Genomic DNA, 15,543 nt, shown 5'->3' with positions numbered 1-15,543 from the left:
GCTATGCACAATACTGCAACCATTTTACGTTAAATAATAAAGCTAGCCTAAGGATTAATTTGGAAATAAATGGCTAAAGAGCAAATATTGGCTCAGTTATTATTGCATATCTCTAGGTGTGGTAGTTCGGGGCGCAACCTAGTTCTATGTGATCATAGGCATGCCGATAGCCACGAATGAGTTTATGCGTTTTAGTTGAGTAAATTCATCGACAAATCAAAATCCTCGCCTTTGTCTCAAGTATATTCGCATTATAATTGACATAAATAAAGAATAAAACCTTTTACTTTATCTACTGCAGCAATATGGTTTTATTTCTCTGTGCTGTAAATATTGTCTTTGCCTAACACTATCCCTGTACCTGAGAGGAGTCTGTGCACTTCACCGAGTCTCATCGTTCACCGCTGAGTATTATTAAGTTATTAATAAATATAATAATATGCTCAATAGTATAATAATACAGGCTTGAACGTATCAACTATATTCATTAATTTTTATCTCCCATCCTATTGTGTTTTTAAGCGATGGATTTTTATGTATGCTGGTGCAGAAGTTGTGAACAGCTTGTTTTGAGTTTTCTTTTAATTCTTGTAGCTCTTAATGGGTCAAATAAAGTGCACGAACATGGTAATGGACAATTTGCACGGTAATACTCATAGATCCCACTCTACAAGTAGTAATGTGTATGGGTTGCTCAATCTGTGTGTGTTTAGTTGGGTAACTTTGATTTCTTAGGGAAATTTTAAAAGAGGCAGTTATTAGTCAAAAAGTCACTAAATGGCCAGTGACAAGACTAGTAGGTCAATAACTTACTAAGTGAAGAGGATTCAGTCTATCTGACCAACACAGTAAATAAAACACAAACAAAAGATAAAGCACATTTTGCATTATAATTAATGTCATGTAAGCCCGCTTTGGTAATCCATTATTTTGGTAACAGAAAATAACGCACATTTTGTACTTGAATTTTGCATTACAATTAATGTCACGTACACCTCATGCATATTTAATTAAAATTAACACTAATGTGAAAAGGCACAGTGATTATTATGAAGTATTTATATAGACTAAGGCTTGTGGAAGACAAGTATTTAACGCTATTTCTAATTCTAGTTAGGTCAACTCTATCAAAATCTTAATTTTTCTATTAGATTGGAATATACTTAGTTTACTGAAAAGCAGCTTAAGAATGAGCATAAAACTCAATTAAATCCTCTCTTGTACTCAAAACTAACAGAGTGCCATCTGTTGTCAAGAATCGTAACTACAAGCATCGTAATCATCTTCCACTGAGCACACGGAAGTTTCCGTGAGCGATTCCGAAGTGGAAAAGGCAAACATAGGATCAGGAGCCGTTGTCTGTAAAATTTCCACGCTTTGCTTGGCAAAAGCAGGTTTCTCTTTCCTGCGGAGAGGGGTGGAAACGGGGGTGGATGGGGACATAGCAAATCTTGTCGCCTCTCTGTCCCGGAGTGACATAGCGAGGGCGCCATGGATGCCTGGTCCAATACGTGACTTGAAGCCATAGTCAGGAGCTTAATAATCCGGAGCTTTGTACGAGACCCAATATCGGTGGCGCTCTCTTTGTTTAGAGTGCCAGGATGAAGGGGGTCCCGGATTCCAATCAAGGAGGCCCTTTTTAGCAGACATGCCAGGCACGTCCTGCCCACACTGATGACTTCGAAGCTTGGACGCGGAAAATTAAAAATCCTCTTCCGTTTTATCACCTCATGGCTTTGTCTCGTGGATGATCCCTTACACCCTCCTCCCCCCTCTTGGCTGGGGTTGGCAGCAGTGAAGTTCCTGGCTTAGACTGAAATTCCCCAAAGGACGTCCAAAAATTCCCTTTCCCATCTTAAAATTCCCTCTGATGGCATTGTGGTAACGTAGTCGCCTTGTATACAAGGGGTTCCGATTTCGATACTCGGTGAAAGCACACTGTGGTTCGGATCGTACTTTAAACTGTAGGTCCAGTCTCAATTAGCCTATGTGTGGACAAAAGTACACTTAAAACAAAACTCATGTAAAGTATTACTTGCCTTTGGAAGAATATTCAATTCTATTACTTGCCTTTGGAAGAATATTCAATTCTATTACTTGCCTTTGGAAGAAAAATCATTTCTATTACTTGCCTTTGGAAGAATATTCAATTCTATTACTTGCCTTTGGAAGAATATTCATTTCTATTACTTGCCTTTGGAAGATGTTTCATTTCTATTTACTATATTTGGAAGAATATTCATTCCTATTACTTGTCTTTGGAAAAATATTCATTTCTATAACTTGCCTTTGGAAAAATATTCATTTCTATAACTTGCCTTTGGAAGAATATTCATTTCTATTACTTGCCTTTGGAAGAATATTCATTTCTATTACTTGCCTTTGGAAGAATATTCATTTCTATTACTTGCCTTTGGAAGAATATTCATTTCTATTACTTAGCTTTGGAAGAATATTCATTTCTATTACTTGCCTTTGGAAGAATATTCAATTCTATTACTTGCCTTTGGAAGATGTTTCATTTCTATTTACTATATTTGGAAGAATATTCATTCCTATTACTTGTCTTTGGAAAAATATTCATTTCTATAACTTGCCTTTGGAAAAATATTCATTTCTATAATTTGCCTTTGGAAGAATATTCATTTCTATTACTTGCCTTTGGAAGAATATTCATTTCTATTACTTGCCTTTGGAAGAATATTCATTTCTATTACTTAGCTTTGGAAGAATATTCATTTCTATTACTTAGCTTTGGAAGAATATTCATTTCTATTACTTGCCTTTGGAAGATGTTTCATTTCTATTTACTATCTTTGGAAGAATATTCATTCCTATTACTTGCCTTTAGAAAAATATTCATTTCTATAACTTGCCTTTGGAAGAATATTCATTCCTATTACTTGCCTTTGGAAGAATATTCATTTCTATTACTTGCCTTTGGAAGAATAGTCACTTCTATTACTTGCCTTTGGAAGAATATTCATTTCTATTACTTAGCTTTGGAAGAATATTCATTTATATTACTTGGCTTTGGAAGAATACTCATTTCTATTACTTGCCTTTGGATGAATATTCCTTTCTATTACTTGCCTTTGGAAGAATATTAATTTCTATTACTTGCCTTTTTAAGAATATTCATTTCTATTACTTGGCTTTTTAAGAATATTCATTTCTATTACTTGCCTTTGGAAGAATATTCATTTCTATAACTTGCCTTTGGAAGAATATTCATTTCTATTACTTGCCATTGGAAAAATATTCATTTCTATAACTTGCCTTGGAAGAATATTCATTTCTATTACTTGCCTTTGGAAGAATATTCATTTCTATTAGAGAATTACACCACCTTTGAAGTCTGTAGCAGGGGAGGATAAATTAATTCGCGGGGGATGGATTATACCCAGGGTTACCATGTACTGTGAAATAAAAAAAGAGGACATGTTATTTTTTTAATCGACATCAACATATTGGTTATGCTGTATTACAACCATGGGTGCACACGGAGGACGGACAGCGCCATCAAAATTGGGAGAGGGGTTTCCTTTAAATTACGTCGTCTGGTAACCAAGGGGTCCCGGATTCTGGAGGCAATTTAAACTGTAGGTCCAGTCACGATTAGCCTTTCTGTGCATAACGTGTACTTAAAAACTAATTCAAACTCAATTTTCCTTCAAATAATATCAAATTCCACATGTATATATTTTTCTAAAATATGTGTAAATATTTACACCTTTGCACCATGCTGCAATGTGTGCGATGAGGCGGGGGAGGGGTTAATCAGAATATATTCCTAAGTAATTCATTTACTTAAATAATTCAGATCAAGTAAAATGTTCAATAAAGCTAGAAAAGTGACTTTCACTGTGATAGGATGTAGTAGACATGGTGTAGTAATTAAGTACTTTATGGGGGATTATGACATGATCTGGGGGGATGGGCCATTGACTTTGGGGGGCACCCTGATTACAACGTTCAAAATAGATTATCTTTACAGTATCTTCGGACAGTTTAATTACATTCCTCACACAAAGATCTTAAAAATCGATTTCAGACTGTACTCAATCACTCATTTTATCGTCCAATCATATTTAAACAGTATTTCGAAATCAATTGTAGCCAACTTAATTTTTAAGTTCGTCTGTAAACTTAGTTCAAACCTTAGAAATACATATACTGTAAACTCTGTCCATGGAATCTCTGGAGCAAGCGAACGAAAACAAGTTTCAGTGATTCGAGAGGCTTCAACCAATGAAGCGTCAAAGGGGAAGTGAGTCAATGGAGGGGAAAACGCGACTACAGCTACCATCAGTTTGCAGCTGATGCTGATGCAGTCTGCTTTGCTCCTCCCACTCGCTTTCTCCTCTTCTCTACAGTTATACCCAGCCTTGCTCCGCAGATTCCCGAGACAGAGTGTGGAATACAGTAACACCTCGTTAATCCGGACCAGATAAGCCGGAATTCGCTTAATCCGGACAGGCAAAAGGAAAAAAAAAAAGTCAACAAAAAAACTTCCCAAAGAAAAGGCAGTCAACCACTGATGAAATTCTGTTTCCCGCAGACTTTGTACTGTACTGTATAGTGTATTAGGCCTATGCCCTTTAAATACACCATAATAAACGTGTTTGTTGCTACAAACGGAGTTTTTATGCACTCTCTACTGTTCTTTTAGGTTATTTCAGTTAATCCGAACTTTCCTTAAACCGGTCAACTTATCCCCCCAATTAGTCCGGATTAACGAGGTTTTACTGTATATCGGAACCTTTTTTACATTCGAACACATTTCGAGAAAGTTGAAACAGATATGCAACTGCGACCCTTACCCGCAAATGTTTGCTCCAAAACTCGCCGTTTCTGGTAAATTTCCCTATTGGGATCGTCACTGGTTGGCAACACTGAATTTTTTTCCCTCCAGCTTGGAGAGAAAAAAGGTGACAAAATGGGATGAATGTGTTGACCAGGCTATGGACGTTGTCAGTATGCTGTGAGCCTTTTCGTCCTCACCCACGTACACAAGGAGAAAGAGGGCTGCTTGGGGGAGGGGGGGAGGAGGGGGGTGTAATCGCTTCTGGAATCTTCATTAGTTCCCAGCTCGCATTGCTCTGCATGAGACACGGCTGTTCTTCTTTCATCAGCCTATATCATATTGTTCTTGGCAGTGTTAGCATCCGCGAATCACCATCATCACTTCCCGATTTCTTAGTTTCATATTCCGTCTGTGCCATCGTGTATTTACTGTGTCTTAACCTATTACATTTAAATTACTAAGATATATTGTTTTAACAATTTAAATTCATCCCGTGTTGTACGTAGTCTAAACTTTACATTTCTGTTATTCGCCCTCTACCATTGCTTTTTACCGGCATTTCTCTGATGTTTAACTCCAGGGAATCGGATATCTGTTGTTTTCGTTTCGGTTGCAGCAATGAGTCTGTGTTTCACATTCATGTAGACTTAAGGTATCGCTTGATATTTCCGACCGACTGTGTGTGTGTATGCGGCAGTGATGTGCCGTAGACTATAAGTTTACGTCTACATGCGTTGTCTACACGTAATCTACGCGTAGATTACATTGGGTTGTAGTTTACAAAGACTACGTAGACAATCTAAAGTGCATTAAAATTAATTTTCAAGGGTTTCATGAAAGGAAAGTGACATTTTCAACTATATTGGTTCCTAACGAAATGAAAAGAATCCTATTTACAACAAAATTTCTCTTCTCTTCTATTATTAACTATGGAAGATAAATACTATGCAGAAAACAACAACAGATGGCAGTCGTGAGGCAAGCGTGGTCTTTTGCCCATAAAACACTAGAATGTTTCCTATGTTAGGTTTCTTCCTAGGTGAGAAATTGTTCGAATTTGGAAGAAAGAGTATGAAAAGTTCACCTCACACATCAGCAACTGATACGCAGTATAATTTTATTTTAATTCCACGGCGCCCTTTGCTAAGTTATCATATTTCTCCAAGTTATTTACACAGATTACGTAATCTACGTGTATAAAATAGTCTACGTGTAGAATGTAGACTATCGTTGTTTACGTGTAGATGCACATCACTGGTATGCGGTTGCCGAGAGATGTCATCATTTCGTATTATTACAAAGCTAACCGACTATGAGCAAATGGATTGCGGCGTTTTTAAGAGAGAGTAAATTAGTTTTTTAAAAAAATAGCCTACATGTTTACTTTTCTGGAATAAAGTATGTGTAATTTGTCTAAGCAAGAGTAAAATATTACTGCTTAAAGTACTCGATGTTAGCAAAAATATGATTATAAACTTGTGTGGGTGTGCACAAGTTATTATGTTGGCACCCGTGCTTATGGGTCCCATGAAGTGTAATGTCGTTCAAGGTGGGTCCCGGACTGGAAAAAGGTTGAGAACCACTGGGCTATGCAGTTACCCTAAAACCGCAGCTGAATTTTTAAAGTCCAGATCATTCAAGGAGTGCCCGCGTACAACAATACTCGGTCCCAAGAAATATTTATGAATTGACCCCATTCGAAAACAATTATTTTCCTGGATAGTCGTCGGAGGAGGGGGGGGGGACACGTCCGTCGACACCTCCATGGAAATTGGCATAGTTCATTTCAAGTTGCAATGAAACACAAATAAAGTTCAGTTAGTTTTTCTTGAAATAGGTGAGTGTACATAAAAGAATAAACAAAATGCAATAGCTAGGGATATCAGTACGGGAGGCGGTGGTATAATCGTTAGGGCGTCTGAATGCCACGCTGGAGAAACGGGTTCGATTCCCGGCGTGCCTGATCTAAGGTCGGAAATTTTCGGACCTTGTCCCCGCACAAAGCGGCTCACCCAGCCTCAACTGTGGGACAACCCTGGAGGCGGCAGGAGCGTGGTGCTGATCACATCACGTCAAAAAATGGCCGGGATGGATGGAATGTGTGGAACCCTATCCCCGCATTCCTCTATATATGCCTCATAGCATGGTACGTACAAAGTGCACGGGGAACGTTACCTTATGCATATAAGTACACTAACTGTCAGGAATTAAAACAATAATGAAGAACAGTTGTGTTAGTTTACAAAAGTCTCCACAACCATATTTTATTAATAATATTTTGGAATCAAAAGGGAGAATCTCTATTATTTTAAATAGTTATTATTGTATAATAATTATGACCGTGATAATAAATATTATTTACGTCTTTTTTTACCTCTAGGGGTAATCGCCACGATGTGAATGCATGATAAACTGATTAAATATTGACTGGACGAACACAATGATACATCTATACCTTACCACGATATCGAACCTGCAACCTCTGGGTTCTAAAGCCTTACATTTACAACCGCGCCACACGGAGAACAGGTTTCTCGGCTGTGGAATTTGATTAATTTGTTGTTTTATGTCCACTTTATGCACAGAAAGGCTATTCGGGACTGAACCTACAGTTTAAAGTGGAATCTTAACCACTATGTTCTTCCAGCGGGTACCGAACCCGGGACTCCTTGATTACAAGGCGGAGACACAACCACTGCGCCATCGGGGAGGTTCTAGGCTGTGAAAGTTTTTGAAATTACACGTTGCATATGTTGTTTACACTACATGTTTCGAGACCCGACCAGATGTAGACTTACCCTTAGAGAACAATACAAGATCGAGACATGACCAATCCCGTCTCGTCTCGCATAACGTTCCCATAAATAACCAGATCACTAGAGAACCAATAAACTGCATCCAACGCATAACGAATTGTCAAAGTAAGATCGGTCGCCTCAACACAACCGTGCATTATTGGGAATATCCTCCACCATGTCCTAGGGTCGAAGGGTGCTTCGTCGTACTCATCGTTACGTGGGGGTGAATGGAAGGGGCAGGGGGAGCACACGCAGGATATTAATGCGTGAGAGCGTGTGCGGTGACAGAGGCATTGTTGCACAACTACCCTATCCTTGTGGGTGTTTCGGATTAGTAAGGTCTGCGCTCGAGTCTAAAAGCTGAGGTCATTCCATACCCTCTTCTTCTCACAACATTTCATCCCCGTTACCACCCCTCCTTTACTTCTTCATACCTCGGGTTTGTGTGGGATATATTGTTACTTGGCCTCCTCAAGTGTGGGTGACGCTGTCGCCCTGTAATCAAGGGGTCCAGGGTTCGATCCCGTGGGGAGGCACATAATGATTCGGATCCAAATTTAAACTGTAGGTCCAGTCCCGATTAGCCAATCTGAGCATAACGTGGACTTGAAACAGACTTTGTCAGTATCACAGTGGTTTGACCCAGAAATGTCGTAAAGGGGGACTCGAGATGATCGCGGACAATTTAGAAGGCAGAACTAAATCTTGAACTGAACATTTTCGAGTCAGGATGGGGCAGTCTCAACGCCAGCCTTATATCAAGAACTACTGTGAAACATTATTAGGGCAGTCACAACGCCAGCCTTTTATCTGCAGTATATGAAACATCATTGAGACAGTCACAACACCAGCCTCCTATCTAGATATACCATTGGAGTAGTCATAACGCCAGCCATCTATTTAGAACTGCTGTGAAACATCATTGGGGCAGTCACAAAGATAGCTTCCTATCTAGATCTACCATTGGAGTAGTCATAACGCCAGCCTTCTATTTAGAACTGCTGTGAAACATCATTGGGGCAGCCACAAAGATAGCTTCCTATCTAGATCTACCATTGGAGTAGTCATAACGCCAGCCTTCTATTTAGAACTGCTCTGAAACATCATTGGGGCAGTCACAAAGCCAGCCTCCTATCTAGATCTACCATTGGAGTAGTCATAACGCCAGCCTTCTATTTAGAACTGCTATGAAACATCATTGGGGCAGCCACAAAGAAAACCTCCTATCAAGATCTACCATTGGAGTAGTCATAACGCCAGCCATATATTTAGAACTGCTGTGAAACATCATTGGGGCAGTCACAAAGATAGCTTCCTATCTAGATCTACCATTGGAGTAGTCATAACGCCAGCCTTCTATTTAGAACTGCTGTGAAACATCATTGGGGCAGCCACAAAGATAGCTTCCTATCTAGATCTACCATTGGAGTAGTCATAACGCCAGCCTTCTATTTAGAACTGCTGTGAAACATCATTGGGGCAGTAACAAAGATAGCTTCCTATCTAGATCTACCATTGGAGTAGTCATAACGCCAGCCATCTATTTAGAACTGCTGTGAAACATCATTGGGGCAGTCACAAAGATAGCTTCCTATCTAGATCTACCATTGGAGTAGTCATAACGCCAGCCTTCTATTTAGAACTGCTGTGAAACATCATTGGGGCAGCCACAAAGATAGCTTCCTATCTAGATCTACCATTGGAGTAGTCATAACGCCAGCCATCTATTTAGAACTGCTCTGAAACATCATTGGGGCAGTCACAAAGCCAGCCTCCTATCTAGATCTACCATTGGAGTAGTCATAACGCCAGCCTTCTATTTAGAACTGCTCTGAAACATCATTGGGGCAGTCACAAAGCCAGCCTCCTATCTAGATCTACCATTGGAGTAGTCATAACGCCAGCCTTCTATTTAGAACTGCTGTGAAACATCATTGGGGCAGTCACAAAGATAGCTTCCTATCTAGATCTACCATTGGAGTAGTCATAACGCCAGCCATCTATTTAGAACTGCTGTGAAACATCATTGGGGCAGTCACAAAGATAGCTTCCTATCTAGATCTACCATTGGAGTAGTCATAACGCCAGCCTTCTATTTAGAACTGCTGTGAAACATCATTGGGGCAGCCACAAAGATAGCTTCCTATCTAGATCTACCATTGGAGTAGTCATAACGCCAGCCTTCTATTTAGAACTGCTCTGAAACATCATTGGGGCAGTCACAAAGCCAGCCTCCTATCTAGATATACCATTGGAGTAGTCATAACGCCAGCCATCTATTTAGAACTGCTGTGAAACATCATTGGGGCAGTCACAAAGATAGCTTCCTATCTAGATCTACCATTGGAGTAGTCATAACGCCAGCCTTCTATTTAGAACTGCTGTGAAACATCATTGGGGCAGCCACAAAGATAGCTTCCTATCTAGATCTACCATTGGAGTAGTCATAACGCCAGCCTTCTATTTAGAACTGCTCTGAAACATCATTGGGGCAGTCACAAAGCCAGCCTCCTATCTAGATCTACCATTGGAGTAGTCATAACGCCAGCCTTCTATTTAGAACTGCTATGAAACATCATTGGGGCAGCCACAAAGAAAACCTCCTATCAAGATCTACCATTGGAGTAGTCATAACGCCAGCCATATATTTAGAACTGCTGTGAAACATCATTGGGGCAGTCACAAAGCCGCCTTGTACACAGAACAATATATGAAACATCGTTGGGGCAGTTACAACGCCAGTCTTCTCTGTCTAAAACAGTGTAAATTAAATTATTTCTTTCTATCTTAGTTTCTTTAGGTCGTTTTTCTACCTCCTTAAGTTAATTTCGACGGTGATAGTCAATAATGGTTATATAAAATTGACGAGGATAAGAACAAAAGGATCTCACATGCCCTGTCCAGGAATCGAACTTAGAATCGATAGCTATTCGATCAAATCTGATCGATCGAAAGCAAGAATTTTAATGCGCACACTGCTTAATCGCCATTGCACTGATCGTCGCGATTAGCCAAAAGTAGCAGGAAATTAATGTAAAATACATAACAATAGCAACGCGAGGAAGACTTGCTTCCAAGGCGTATTATTGACATGTCACGTAACGTGTCGTGCCCGAGGACCCGGTGGCAACAAACAGAAGTAAACATGCAGATGTGACGGGAGGAATAAAGCAGGATAAAAGGGTCACGATAGCTATGCAATTAAATGCTCTTTTGATGCACTACTTCGTATCCGAGCATCGATGCAGCAAGCGATAGGAAAATGCAAGCAAAAGGGTTCGATTACAGTCTTGTACGATGACAGAACACCGACCTAGTTTGTCATTATTCATAACCCACTTTTGTTGACGTACTGAAACAGGGAAAGTGGGGGAAGAAGAGAACTGATGCATGTTGCATGCGAGTGCACCAAAGACTGCTCTAATAGCTGTCCCAACCCTGATATTGAGATTAACCAAACCCTTTCAAATCGTGCAGGAAACATTGTTATTTATTCATTCAATATCGAATATCTCGTTTGTAGTTTCTAACTGGCAGCATATTATGACTAGAAGGTGAGAAAAGGATACATGTCCTTTAAGATATATTATATTAATGCAGTCATAATGCCAGCTTTCTATCTAGAACTGCTATGAAACATCATCGAGGCAGTCACAACTCCAGTCTTCTATGTAAAACTACTATGAAACATCATTGGAGCAGTCACAACTCCAGCCTTCTATCTAGAACTGCTACGAAACATCATCGAGTGAAGCATCATCGAGGCAGTCACAATGCCAGCCTTCTATCTAGAACCGCTATGAAACATCCACGAAGCAGTCACAACGCCAGCCTTCTATGTAAAACTACTATGAAACATCATTAAGGAAGTCACGACGTCAGACTTGTATATAGAACAATTTAAGAAACATTATTGGTACAATCGCAACACATATTACCTGCAGACAATACCAGTTGTAAAACAACATTGGGACAGTCACAAAACGAGCATCACTGGAAAAACTTACAATATTACGAAAAAATCATTCTGGCATTCACAGCAGCAGTTAGCTTCTAGAACAGCATGTAAAACATAATTGGGACAGATAGAAAAGTGTTATAAGCGATCCCAACTTTTGCCAAGGTATAAATTGCTTACAGGATCGTAGTTGTGACTACAGAACTACTGAGTGTGGCCCCTTGCAGGGCCACGCTTTTGATTAACCCCCTGTTTCGTCACTTCTTGTTGCACACACATCGATCACCCCCACGTCGAAGAGAGCAACAAATGGACGAACCACGTGACCTAACTTCAGCCACAAAGCAAACTAAGGAGATGAAGAAAAGAAGGGGGCTCCATTTGGAGTTATTCGTGGCCCGTGAGAGGCAATCAATTCATTTGGGGAGCGGCGAAGGATTAGCAGTGAGATGACTGCGAGAGAGTACTGGAGGATAAGAGACGTGGGAAAGACCCGGGGGGGAGGGAATCAAAAAGAGATTTTTCGAGAGCCTGTTGAATGCCCCCTCCACTCTTCGTAGCTGACTAAGAGGAAACTGTTTTTGAAGGGGGGCTTCAAGAGGAAGGGGTGGGAAATGTACGAAAAGCACAATTATCGCCATCTACGTATTCCCCCTTTGGGAACTAGCGACGGGGGGGGGGGGGTTGAAGTATCAACTTGTGCTTGCAAGAGTGCAAAATGGGAAAGCGAGAAGGGTGGTTGAAGATAGGGGGCTAAAAGAAAATGGATTTCGTCATTTACATCAGGACCATTATCAGCACGAGTAAAAGTTTGGATCTCATTTGTCATACGTGATATTTTCTCTCTATGTTCCGCACTTATCCGGTTGGGTTTTGGTTTCCCATGGTTCTCTGCGAGCCACGAGGTGTATCCGTTCGAGTAATTTGCTTCTGATTCAGTGACTTCTCCATACGCGAGACAAGGGAGAAACACATTCATCTAGTCAGTCAATCATGCTCCACTCTGCACCTCCCCTCCATGCGGGAGAATGGTGCACAGGAGTCGCGGGTCTGTGCGCAGGCTTTCTTGCTTGTGGTTCCAATATATACGACAAGTTCAAAAGTGATATTATGTAAAGCATAATACACAGTATGAACAACTTAACAAAGCATTTGCTTCAAGAGAAGTTGCTTCACTTTTAATTTAATACATCCTCAAGCACTGGCGTACGCAGGGGAGAGGTAATGGGGGTACAGGCCCTTCCGAAATTTTGAGAAAGTAGAAATTTTCAAATGAAAGCAGAACTCGGGAGAAGGTATGCAAATCCATGAAGTGGCATGGGAATATTTGCTGTATTGAACGACATGGTGTTCAATGACTAAGTTAATAAACATTATTTGCACAACAGATTTATTTCGTTGTGCAAATAGGCAGAAGCCGCTACTGATTCAATGGTTCCGTATATTTCACAATCATCTTATTTTAAACACATACATTTCCCATAGGTTTTCTTTTTGGCATAATATAATATAGCTGCAACAGATCTTGTTATAATTAAGTCTAATTTACTTGTGTAGATAGAACTATAATCGTCTTTTAAAATGTTAGAAGTTAATTTCACAATACTATTAAAATCAAGTAATTAAATGTTCTGAAAATGAGAGGCATGCTTCGTTAACTAAAGACGGGGTCGCACCTGTATATATTATACCTTATTTCTTGCCAGAGGTTCAATATACAACACTAAATTGAGTAAACCACTCAGGACAAGGGCAGAAGAAGGACAAAAGGAAATATATGTAATATAATACAAATGATCAGGTCTAGCTACTTAGCCTAATTCTAGTATAATGTATCTCCAACAATGGAATACAATGTTAAATGCTCTATTAGTACGACAGTAGCGCGAGAGGAGAAAATATCAAAATAAAGCAAACCAAGACAGGAAAAAAAGGTCACAAATAATAAAACTAGAAGGCTAATGTTGCCGAAAGTTCAATAAAAATGCAAAACCTCCATGGTTACACCTGTCCTGTCAGAAAGGGCAGAATAATGGTAATAGCAACAATACGGTTTCTTGTACCAATCATTGTCAATCGGTCTCACGGCAACCGATAACCTACAAGGAACGACCCATGGATAGGCAGTTGGTAGCTGATAATTGTCACTGCTCGCCAACAGCACAAGATCTTCCTTGATCTTAACTCGATCTTGAGTTTTTTTAAGATCTTTGCTAAAATAAGGATCAGTTTATTGGCATCTTTGTGTAACAGGAAGAGTAAACTTTCAGCTAATGTTCAAAATAGGAAACCAGCAGCTATGGCGGACTATTACAAGATCCTCGGAGTACCTCGCAATGCCACAACTGCGGACATAAAGAAGGCTTACCGGAAGCTGGCCCTAAAATGGCATCCGGACAAGAACCCACACAACCAAGATGAAGCCAACAGGATGTTCAAAGAGATCTCGGAGGCGTACGAGGTGCTGTCCGACGACAAGAAACGCACCGTCTACAACCAGTATGGTAAGAATGGACTGACAGGCGGCATTCAAGCCGGAGGACAAACCAGGACAGGCAGAGCCACCAACCAGGACTTCGGAACAACGTTCTTCTTCACCTTCCGGAACCCGGAGGACGTTTTCCGGGAGTTCTTCGGCAGCGGGTTCGCCGATCTTTTTCCGGACATGGACGCTCAACCCGTTCACGGAGGGGCCCAGCAGAGACCCACAAGCGCCCGCGTGTCCGGCACCCAAGCTCGTTTCGCGGACCCCTTCTTCGGGTTCGACGACTTCTTCCTGCCTCAACAGAGGAGCACGATGTCGTCTTTTTCTGGCGACGGTGCAGGCACGAGCGGTAACTTTGCATCCTTCTCCTCCGTCGTCACGAACGTCCCCGGCCACAGTGGAACGAGCTTCAAGAGGACATCGACATCAACCAGATTCGTCAACGGGAAGAAGGTAGTCACCAATGAGGTGAACGAAAACGGCGTGGAGACCGTGACAGTATACGAGAACGATGTCCTCGTCCAGAAGTACGTCAACGGCGAAGCGCAGCCAATCACATACAGAAGATGAATGCGAGGACCAATCACCACAGTTTCGAACCATAAAGAAAAGTGATCACGACCACGAAATAATGACGGAAAAATTATTTCGGTTGGGCCCTAGTGGATTACCAACAGCGACAAATCAAAGTTTTTGTAAATGCTGTTTCTTCCTGTTTTTATAATCTTTGGAATTCAAATCTCTGATCGGTACCATTAGAGTTTCATTCTCACGATGACGCAACTTCCACTTGTGTCAAGGTTCTTATTAGAATTATAGAAGTTGGGTAGATGGATTTTTCTTGGGATGATCTATACTGTATCCCGGGAATCTGTAGAGCAAGGTCGCGCATAAGGGTAGAGAAGCTAGTGAGCGAAGCGAAACAGTACATGCTGCTGCCATGGTAGTTGTAGTCGTTCCCCCTCTTCCCTTATCCTCTTCAGTGACTACTTGCGCAGAGACTTGTTTTCATTCGCTCGCTTCAGAGATTCCAGGGACAGAGTATAACAACGGTAGAAGGTAAATTTATCTATGAGACGAATACGAAATCTATGCGCTCATGTTGCACTATGCGGATAGATAGAAGAATCACAACTGAACACACACATGCATATTCCCTAATGTCAGTTGCTTTCTTCTTCACAAGTAATAGACCAATTTACAGTTTCTGGCTTGAAATAAATAGAAGTGACATAACATGAAGTAACTAATGTCCAATGTTTAAAATGAACAATTTTTGCTTCGATGTCTTACAACATGTAATTCGAATGATACACTTAACAATGTAATTTCATAAAATTTAGTAAATCAATTTATAAGTTTCATATCGACAGCGGCATAATCGTAAAAGCCAATTTACTATTGTCCATAGTTTTTTTTGGCAAAGTTGTCATCCAACCGTTTGATGGCGGTAGTGAGTTCCACATTTCGATTTATGGTTCTTGTTCAGATGTTT

At 40.5% G+C, this 15,543-nt stretch overlaps 1 pseudogene; it reads left to right on the top strand.

The window, feature by feature from the left end:
* The first annotated feature begins 13,654 nt into the window (after nucleotides 1-13,654).
* Nucleotides 13,655-14,788, top strand: LOC146005180 (dnaJ homolog subfamily B member 6 pseudogene; annotated as a pseudogene).
* Nucleotides 14,789-15,543: the final 755 nt, after the last annotated feature.

The sequence above is a fragment of the Lepisma saccharinum genome, chromosome 23 (assembly GCF_977018435.1).
Source record: "Lepisma saccharinum chromosome 23, izLepSacc3.1, whole genome shotgun sequence".
In the NCBI taxonomy this organism is placed as follows: Eukaryota; Metazoa; Arthropoda; class Insecta; order Zygentoma; family Lepismatidae; genus Lepisma; species Lepisma saccharinum.
This window is presented reverse-complemented; position numbering and strand designations above follow the sequence as displayed.